At 41.5% G+C, this 10,566-nt stretch overlaps 1 protein-coding gene across 1 annotated transcript in view; it reads left to right on the top strand.

Annotated features, from left to right (window-relative positions):
* The window catches only part of LOC125484792 (high mobility group protein B3-like), a 23,388-nt gene that overhangs the window by 7,099 nt on the left and 5,723 nt on the right, over positions 1-10,566 (top strand). The window lies entirely within an intron of this gene.

The raw sequence follows: 10,566 nt of genomic DNA, 5'->3' as shown, positions 1-10,566 counted from the left end.
CCAGCAGCCAAAAAGATCAGCATAGAATAATGACAAAATAGAGCTGAGGAAAAAGTGATAATAAGCAAATATTGTCAGTCTTTGTATTACAAAAGTGTCCAAGGTAATGTGGACTTCTGTGAAAACCTAGATTGGATACAAATGCAACAAAAATAAGGGTATGGCAGACTTTTTTGAATAATTACTTTTGTCAGTTTTCCCAGTAGAAGAGAATTTATGACAATCCAGGTCAAGCAATAGTAGATCAAGAAGGGGACTCACTAAGTTAACTAGAAAGAAAACCATATTGGGGAAACTAAATGACTGAAGATTAACAAATGCACAAGAATTGATGGTTCCCACTTCAGGGTGCTGAAAGGAAGTAAGTGAGCAAATTGTTGTTGCTTCAGCCATAATCATATCAAGCTCTCTTGATTCAGGAATTGTTCCTTTTTTGAGATTGGAAAAGTGCAAATACAACTTCATTCTTTCAAAACAAAAGTGATTGAGAAAGAACAAGAAATTTGCAGACCTGTTGGCTTAACATTTGTAAGGTGGTTATTGCCATCTGTAGGCATATCATGACTCAGCGCTTGGAGAAATTTTAAGCTGATTTAAGGAGAATCGCTATATGGCCTTTTATAAAAGGCAAGCTCTATCTCAAACCTAACTGGATGTTTTGAGGAAGTAACTAAAGTAGTGCGTGGGAAAACCTAGTTTTGTGGAGTTTCTTTAGAATACACTAAATACCGTATGAGAGACTGGTAGCTAAAACTGAAGCCCATGAAAAGTAAAGGGAAAAAAAAAACCTTGTCAGGAGATTTGGTTAGTGGGAAATGGAAAACAACACATTGCAGGTTTGCATTGAATGAAGTGACCAGTGGAGTTCGATCAGGATCCAGACAACAGTAAAGAGCAACATATCCAGGTTTGCCAAATACAGCTTGTTGGTGTAAAGGAAGAATAAAAGTACAGATGTGGATAAAACTGTAACCTTCATTAGACCAAGTCTATTTCCATTGAAAGGAATGCATTATGGGTCAGATCACAAACAACTTTAAAGCAGAGGAAGGGTCACTCAACCCAAAATGTTAACTCTGATTTCTCTGTGCAGATACTGCCAAACCTGCTGAGCATTTCCAGCAATTTCTGTTTGTTTTTTAGCAAAGAAAATGCTAGTTTGCATTCCCTGCAGAATAATGAAATAAAGGGTGAGTTGATTTTGATTTTGTTTTAGGATTTTGAAAGAAATTTGATAGGATAAACAGAAATTGTTTTTTCATTTGTGATGGAGCTTGGGATAAGGGGACATATAACTTGAAAATCATTGCCAGGCAATTCTAGAGAACCATTAGGAAACACCTTTTTCATGTGTGACACTCTTCTCCCTTCCCATGAAGAGCAGTAGACACTCAGTTTATCATTTTAAATCCTGTGGTTGATTTTTATTTTTCTGCCCAAGGTGGATAAAATTGAAATGCAGGTCAGCCATTTTCTAACTGGAACAGCAGAACAAGTTGAGGGGCAGAAGAGCCTACTGCTGTTCCTATTCCCAAACTGAGAAAAGTAACAGTCAGTGGAGTTTCCTGCTCCTAATGGTACCCAGTGACACCTGCTAGAAGTGTTAGCACGTGGTTCTTGTTGACAATAAGATTGAATAGTGATCTCCACATGGCAAATGTTCACTAACCTTTTTGCATTTTCTGACTCATCCATAAAGAATTGTCCTATCACATGTCCTTTTTTCTTTTTATATTTAGAAGCTGTTAAAAGAATAGCTCGTCACATTTCTTGTTTTATTTTAAAACTTAAGTATGAACACACAACAGGAGTAGGCCCTTTGGCCCATCAAGCCTGCTCCATTATTTGACAAAATCATGGCTAACCCTAATGTTCCTGCTTATCTTTGGACCTTTCACTCCCTTGTTTAAGAATCTATCCAGATGTCTTTAAATATACTCAAAGACACTGTTTCCGCCATCTTTTGATGAAGAGTTTGAAAGAATCATGAACTGACACAATAAAATTCTCCTGATCGGTCTTAAATTTCAAAACCACAACCCCTAGTTCTAGATTCTCTCACAGGATGAAACATTCTCTATCCTTCTTCTCTGTCAAGATCCCTCATGATCAATTGAGCCACCTCTTGCTCTCCTAAACTTCACTGGATGCAAATCTAGCACATTCAACCCTCCATAATGCAATCCACCTATTCCACATACTAGCCTAGTAAACTTTCAGCATTGCTTCCATGCTTTTACATCCATCCTTTTTAAATAAGGAAGCCAATACCAGAAACAATGTTCCAAATGTGGTATTTCCAGTGTCCTGTACAATTGAAGCATAACTCTCCTACTTTTGTGTTCAACACCCCTCACCATAATTTAAAACCTTCTATTAGCTTACCTTGTTACTTGCTGTATATGCATACTACCTTTTTGAGATTTGTGTAAAAAGACAGTCACAAACTCCTAGTTTCGTTAGTATGTTGTCTTTCTTTCCTATTTTTGCTGGCAAAAATAAACAATTTCACGTTTTCCCACATCCTACTCAATTTGCCATATTTTTTGCTAGCTGCTTAACCTATCTCTATCCTATTGTTGATTGTTTTAAGTGCTGTTCATAACTCATTTCCCTACCTTTTGTATTACTAGCAAATTTTAACTACCATAACATTTTTGTTCCTTTTCATCCAAGTCATTTACATAAATTAGGTTGAGGCCCCAGTACTACAACCTATAACACACCACTCATTACATCTTGACATGCAGAAAACTTATTGTGACTTCCGTTTCCTGTTAGCTGTCCAGGCTTCACTCTGCACCCAATACGTTACCCCTTGCTCTACAAGCTTTTATTTACAGAATAACCTTTTGTGGTGTATTATCAAATGCCTTCTGGAAATCTAAGTATGCTGCATATCATTGTGAATGTCATAAAACACTGCTGTTGTTGCAATGCTTACTGATCACAGGCCCTGCATACACAGTTGGACTACATGTTCTCACTCTCAAGACCCATAAAGGTGCAGAGGAGAAAGGCCGGCACAGTCCTTGTGGGAAGGAACTGGTCGCTACAGTCTCCAGTAAGAACTTTGCCTTCCTACTGTTGACATAGTGAAACAATCAGAAGAAATACAAATGATCTTTTTTTAAAAAGGGAACTTGCAAAGAATAGGAAACATTTCTGAAGATTACTTCCTCCAAGTATTCATCTGTGGAGATGTAGGTAGCTTAGTTTCAGAAACAACAGAATTATTTTAGGTAAAATAAATCACATTTTTTTTATAACTCAGGAGGAAATCCATGATAGGATAGGAATTATAACCATAAACTCCTAGGGGTAAGCAACATTCTTTCCAGATGATGGAAAGAGACAATGGAGGTGATTTGAGGCAATGATCATTGAGAGAGCCATTTGCTCTATTTCCAACTTATTGATCCTGACATTGCTGAGGCTGGCCCCTTCTGAATATCAGCATTATAATCACTGAGTGCAAAGAGGGAAGGGCGACAGGCAAGAGCCATACCAGTCTCAACGTTAACTGTGTCTCTGTGCGTAGGTCTCTTGCTCTCTCACTCTGTCCACACCTCCCACCCCCCCCACCCCCAACAACTGCAGACAGACTTGTTGAATTTTTCAACAAGGTATTTCTTTTGTTAGTTTCAGATGACCAGCATCTACAGTATTCTGCTTTTATTGAGCCAACAAATGCTGTGATGCTCAAATTCAAAGAAAAATATATTTCCTTTTTGAGAAAGAAATGTCTCAAATTTTAACTCCAGAAAATTCCAGCTGTGGTTGACTGAGAAGTTTGCATGCTGTCCCTGTGTCTGCATGGGTTTCCTCTAGATGCACTAGTTTCTTACCACAGTCCAGAGATGTGCAGGCTAGGTGCATTAGCCATGGTAAATGCAGGGTTATGGGGTTATGGTAGGGATCTGGGTCTTGGTGGGATGTTCTTTGGTGTGGTGGTGAAGACTTGATGGGCCAAATGGCCTCTTTCCACACTGAAGGGATTCTGAAAGGGTGAGGTTGACTTTTGTCTAAACCTTGGCTCCAATCCACCTTCTGCTCACACCAGAGGCCAAATCCTGGGCAGGTGCTGGAAGGAGAGGAGTTAGCAATTTAAATAGAATGCGACTGCATGCCTCATTTTAACTTCAAATGGCAAGTTAACTCCTCGGCTGCCAGACCCCTGCTAGCTAAACCAAGGTGAGGGAGCTGCTGAATGAGGAGAGAATTACCATTTCACTTCCCTGCTGGATCCAGCATGCCTGCCTGTCTGCCCCACTCCCCCACAACTTTATCAATCTTTCCCATGTCTGCAACCTTTTTTGCACACCAAGGCATCTGATTGCCCCATTTTTCTATCAGTTCTCTGGTCTTATCCCTAACTTCCAATCCCCCTCATGAAGCCTCCAAACTTGCCTCCCACACTCAGGCCTCTGAGACCTCAAGATGTTTAATTCCAACCCTCCTCTGAGTCACCACTATCTTCAGTTCCCACTCCTGCCTTCACCCTACTCATTGGGGCATGGTCCTAACTGCTTTGAGATCACTTTTTCAAGCTGCCTTATCCTTGGGGCAGCACGGTGGCTCAGTGGTTAGCACTGCTGCCTCTCAGCACTAGGGACCCGGGTTTGATTCCATCCTCGGGCAACTGTCGTGTGGAGTTTGCACATTGTCCCTGTTCTGCGTGGATTTCCTCCGGGTGGTCTGGTTTCCTCCCACAGCCCAAAGATGTGCAGGCTAGGTGGATTGGCCATGCTAAATTGCCCGTAGTGTTCAGGGATGTATAGATTAGGTGGGTTATAGGGGTTGGATCTGGGTGGGATGCTCCAAGAGTCAGTGTGGACTTGTTGGGCTGAAGGGACTGTTTCCACACTAGGGATTCTAAGATAACATCTGTAATTGCCTCTTCTGCTCTTAGGATGCACCTTTTTTTTAAGAAAAAATCTACTATTTTGATCATCTCTTCTATTGTTGGTGTGAAAATGTTTGCGCATGATATGTTTTTCCCAGTTATATGCTATATAAATTTTCTTTTTGTTTGTTGTATACACTTGTAATGTGGCTATGGAAGCATGGCAAATTGATTTTAAACTTGTAGTTGATACAAAATTTAGTGGTGGTAGAAACTGAGGAGGTATGTCAGAACATGTAGAATGAGCAGACAAAGAGCAGAACTAGGTAGATAAGCCATTAATTCATAAAAATGGAAGAAGTGGAGGAATATGAAAAATCACTAACATAGTTGCACCATGAAGGCAAAACAAGCAAAAGCTTTATTTTGATCTGGTTACTGTCATGAGTACCAAGGTACACTGAAAAGTGCTGTCTTATGTGCTTAACAGGCAGATCATACTATATATAATTACGTCAGAGTAACAGAACAGAGTGTAGGATACAATGTTACAGCTGCTGAAAAGATGCAGAGAGAGACTAACATTAACATTAAAGAGGTCCATTCAAAAGGTTAACTGTGGGGAAGAAGCTATTCTTGAATGCGTTTGTACATATATACAAACTTTTTTTAATCTTCTGCCCAGAGGAAGCGGGTATAACGGGGGTGAAAGGTCTTTGGTTACGTTGGGAGCTTTTGTAATGCAGAGGGAAGTATAGATGAAGTCAATGGATGGGAGGTTGGTTTGTGTGATGGATTGAGCTGTGTTCATAACTCCCTATAGTTTCTTTTGGACTTGGGAAGAGTAGTTGCCATACCAAGTTGTGATGCATCCAGACAGGATGCTTTCTATGGTGCATCCATTAAAGTTTTGTTAAGAGTCTTTATGGACATGCTGAATTTCCTTAGCCTCATGAGGAAGTAGAGGCATTGCTGTGCTTTCTTGACCATGGTCTCAATGTTGGTGATCATCACGCCCTGGAACTTGACGCTCTTGACTCTGTATATCTCAACACTGCTGATGCAAACGAGGGCATGCCCTCCACTGAAGTCAATGACCAGCTCCTCATGTTGACGTTGCTGGAGAGCTTGAGTGCTTAACAGCATGGTGTAAAGACAGCAATCTCTCTTTCCTATCCTCCTGCCTCATCATTGTTTGAGATCCAAAATACAATGGTGGTGTTGTCAGCAAACTTGTAAATGGAGTTGCTGCGGAATTTGGCCACATGGTCTTGTGTATAAGGAGTATAATACGGGGCTGAGTATGCAGCCTTGTGGGGCACAAGTGTTGTGGAGGAGGTGTTGTCACTTATCCTTACTGACTCTTGTTTGTTTTCTTTTCCTTCAAAGTTATGATTGAAAGTTAGGGACTTCTGCTAAATATGTATTGAATCTTTGTTAGCTTGTGCTTTTAAACTGTGAACAGTTCCAATCTCTTATGAAATAGAGGCAAGAGACAGATACAGGGAGAGCAAAAGAGATTAACATTTGATGCCAGGGCTGTAAAGCTGAAGGCAAAAAAGGAACAAAAAACTGAAACACAGCATGGTTATACTCAAGACAACCTGGCATGGAGAAAAATCTGATGCCAATCTTTTAAATCTCTTTTTAAAACTGTCTGTTTGGAGATGCACATTCTAAACATGAATCCCATAACCCAACTTAGAGCAGTTTTGTAAGTTCCTTTTTTTTAATTGAAATTTCTCTTATTAGAAACACAAGTGATGTCTACCACCTGTAAAGGATTAAATGTAGTAAATATGAAATACTTTTTTCTTCAAAGGACTGAGCGGTGATATGAAAACAGTTTTCAGAACTTTACAGGTTTGATAGCTGTTAGTAGAAATAAGACTTTTTTGGAGCAGAATGGGGCAGCAACAGCACAGTGGTACTATCGCTGGACTGTTGACTCGGGACCTCAGCTAATGTATTGGGGTCCCAGGTTTGAATCCCACCATGGCAAATGGTGGAATTTGGAATTTGAATTCAATGAAAACCTGGAATTGAGAACTATCATAGAATCCCTACAGTGTGGAAACAAGCCCTTCAGCCCAACAAGTCCACACTGACCCTCCGAGCGTCCCACCCAGACCCATCCCCCTATAGCCTACCTAATCTACACATCCCTGAACACTACAGGCAATTTAGCACAGCCAACCCACCTAACCTGCACAACTTTGGACTGTGGGAGGAAACCAAAGCACCAAGGGGAAACCTATGCAGGTATGGGGAGAATGTGCAAATTCCATACAGACGGTCACCTGAGGATGGAATTGAACCCGGGTCCCTGGCGCTGTGAGGCAGCAGTGCTAACCACTGAGCCACCTTACTGCCCACTAATGACCATGAATCCATTATTGATTGTTGGAAAAACCCATCTGATTCACTAATGTCCTTTTTAGGGAAGGAAACTGCCATCCTTACCTGGTCTGGTCTACATGTGGCTCCAGAGTCACAGCAATATGGTTGACTCTTTGCTGCCCTCTGGGCAATTGGGGTAGGACAATAAATGCTGGCCTAGCCAGTGATACTGTCATCCCATAAAAGAATAAACTGGAGGTCATATTACAAGGCAGTCAATTTAAAAAAAAAAAAAAAAAAATGAAATGGGTCATTCAGAAGAAGCATCTTTTTATCAAATAAGTGATAAAATTGAACTCCCTCCCACAAAATAGCTCTGACTAAATCATCATGAGTGATCCCTAGCTGACAAGGATGAATCTCTTCCACTCTTACTGAGCCTGTAGGTAGCCATGCAGACTGATACGGCTACTGCAGGCTCTGTTACACTTGGGGCAGAAGGTAGTGATTAAAGGAAAGGATGGGTGGGGCATTGATGTACTAGTGCACTCCTTTCACTGTTGTTGCTTGGCTTCCATTTCTCCCCACCGCCATGGCAAGTCTCTAGGTGTTCGATGCCTTCCTGGAAGCTCCTCCTGCACTTTGGATGGTTTTTGGGTCAGTGATTCCGAGATATCTGTGGGAATGTCACAATTCGCCAGTGAAGCCTTGAGGGTATCGCTGAAGCCCTTCCTCTGTCTGCCTGGGGCTCACCTGCCATTTCAAAGCTGGGAGCAGAGTACCTGCTTGGGGAGTCTCCTGTCGGTCATGTGGACTGTGTGCCAAACCCATCATAACTGGTCAAGGGCAGTCAGTATCTCGATGCTGAGGGTGTTGGCCTAGCCGAGGATGCTAGTGTTGGTGTGTCTTTGTTTCCAGCAGATTCACAGGATCTTGCTCGGGCAGTGTTGGTGGTACTGCTCCAGCACCTTGAGGTCTCTGCTGTAGACAGCCCATGTCTTGGAGGCATATGGGTTAGTGGATGGCGGGGTGTGCGCGTTCCGATTAAATAGAATGCAACTGTGAAGTACAATCTAGATAAGCAAACAAAGGGAATAAAGTTCTGTGGATAGTTATATGAACAAGGATGGGAGGTGGCTCAAGCTGAACATAAAAGCTGCCATGGACTGCAGTGTAAGACATCATTAAGATAATGAAGAATCTGGTATGAAAAAGACAGTCATTTTAACAAGATGTGTAGGAGTTCTATTGAACATCAGCTAAATGATGCCAACAATGTCGACAGGAGAATGTGTAAAGATGAACCTAAGAGAAATGGTAACTATTGCTAGATGATGAGTAGCATGTCAATGAAATGTGAAAGAATTGATTTGAGTGAACTTTTAGGAGTAGGCCATTCAGCCCTTCAAGTAAGCTCGGCTGTTTGAGATCATGCTAGATCTGATTGTAACCCCAGTTTCTACTTATCCCTGATGACCTTTCACCTTTTTTGAGGAAAGATCATAGGAAAAGATTTACAAGGATGTTGCCAGGGTTTGAGCTATAATGAGAGGCTGAATAGACTGGAGCTGTTTTCCCTGGAGCATCAGAGGCTGAGGGGTGACCTTTATAGAGGTTTATAAAATATTGAGGAGCATGGATAGGGTAAATGCACAAGCTCCCTTCCCCAGGGAAGGTGTGGGGGGAGAAAGAGTTCAAAACTAGAGGGCATAGATTTAAGGTGATGGGGGAAAAGATTTAAAAAGGGACCCAAGAGGCAACTTTTCAAAGGGTGGTAGCTGTATGGAACAAGCTGCCAGAGAAAGTGGTGGAGGCTGGTACAATTACATTTGAAAGACATCTGGATGCTTACTTCCCTAGGAAGGGTTGAGAGGGATATGGGCCAAAATGCTGGCAAATGGGACTAGATTAATTTAGGATGTCTAGTAAGCATGGATGAGTTAGACCAAAGGATCTGTTTCTGTGCTGTATGTCTCCCTGACACAGTAGAATGAGGTGCTAAGGATACTGCAGATTAAGAGGAAAAATGGAAAAGATTAACTTTAATTATAATGGAGGGCAATTTTGAAGCAAAATTGGATGACTGTATGTAGATTTCTCCCAAGACTGGAACTCCCTTCCCAAGAATGTGATAGGAGCACCCATAAAAGATCTTCAATTACAGAGTCATAGAGTTGTACAGCATGGAAAACTCGTCCTTTCTGACCAGATATCCTAAATAAATCTAGTCCCCTTTGGCCCATATCCCTCTTAAACCCTTCCTATTCATGTACCCGTCCAGATGCTTGTTATACATTGTAATTGTCATGTAGGAGACTCGGCATTTTAAGGGTGACTGAAGATGGGCATTAACTCTTTTTATTTAGTGAGATCTCAAGGTAAGGTGGACAAGGATCCTAATGGACCCTATCAGTTTTCATAACTCCAATATTTTGAACAAAGTTTTAATGTTCTGAAGAAGGGTCACCGAACCCGAAAAGTTAACTCCTGATTTTTCTCTACAGATGCTGCCAGACCTGCAATTTGTTTTTTTGATTTCCAGCATCCACCGTTCTTTTTGGGTTTTTTAAACTTAATACGCCATATTAGATTGGTACTGAAGGGCTAATTTTTCTAAAAGAGAAATAAAAACTTCGAAGGAAAATTTAGAGACGGAGAATAACTGTCAAATTCTAGGGAAAAAAGTGTATTAATTTAATGGCTTTGAGCCAGAGATGATCGTGTTCCAATCTATAAATTTCCCTGAAGCAGTAATTAAATTCTGATTGACAATAAGCCTGCGTTTCGAGACAGCGATTGGGTTCTGTGCCCTTAAAGGGATGGCAGAATGATACATAATGTATTACTTGGTATGACATTCCTAACGTTATTAAACGGTATCTTCTAACTCGCTGAGCATAACCGTAGATGGTCTCATACGCGTGTTCAAAAAGTGTTTCTGAAGTCACACGACGCCAGGTTATAGTCCAACAGGTTTAAGTAACCTGGTGTCGTGTGACGTCTGACTTTGTCCAGCCCAGTCCAACACTGGCACCTCCACCTGGTAGTCACCTATCACAGTGACAGAAGACTCTGTGAAAAGAGAGAACGCCCTGTCGTTTACTCTTGTTACATTTGCGATTGGCCCCTTCCCAAGAACAGCATCGGGGGATTTACAAGCCGCTGTCAATCTACAGAAACTTCCCTCAGGATGTGTCTAATTAGATCGCTCCCCCCGTAGCAAATACCTGAAATTTGACCTGTAATCGTGACAGGTTGGGTTAAACTTGGCTAACCCCTGATTAACTAAACAACAGTGTTCAGCAGACCCGCCATCAGTACCAGGGATAGAAAGCCACTTTCCAGAGCAAACATTCTCAAAAACTGGGCATAGCGCTTCC

The sequence above is a fragment of the Rhincodon typus genome, chromosome 14, assembly GCF_021869965.1.
Source record: "Rhincodon typus isolate 14 chromosome 14, sRhiTyp1.1, whole genome shotgun sequence".
NCBI classification, from domain to species: domain Eukaryota; kingdom Metazoa; phylum Chordata; class Chondrichthyes; order Orectolobiformes; family Rhincodontidae; genus Rhincodon; species Rhincodon typus.
This window is presented reverse-complemented; position numbering and strand designations above follow the sequence as displayed.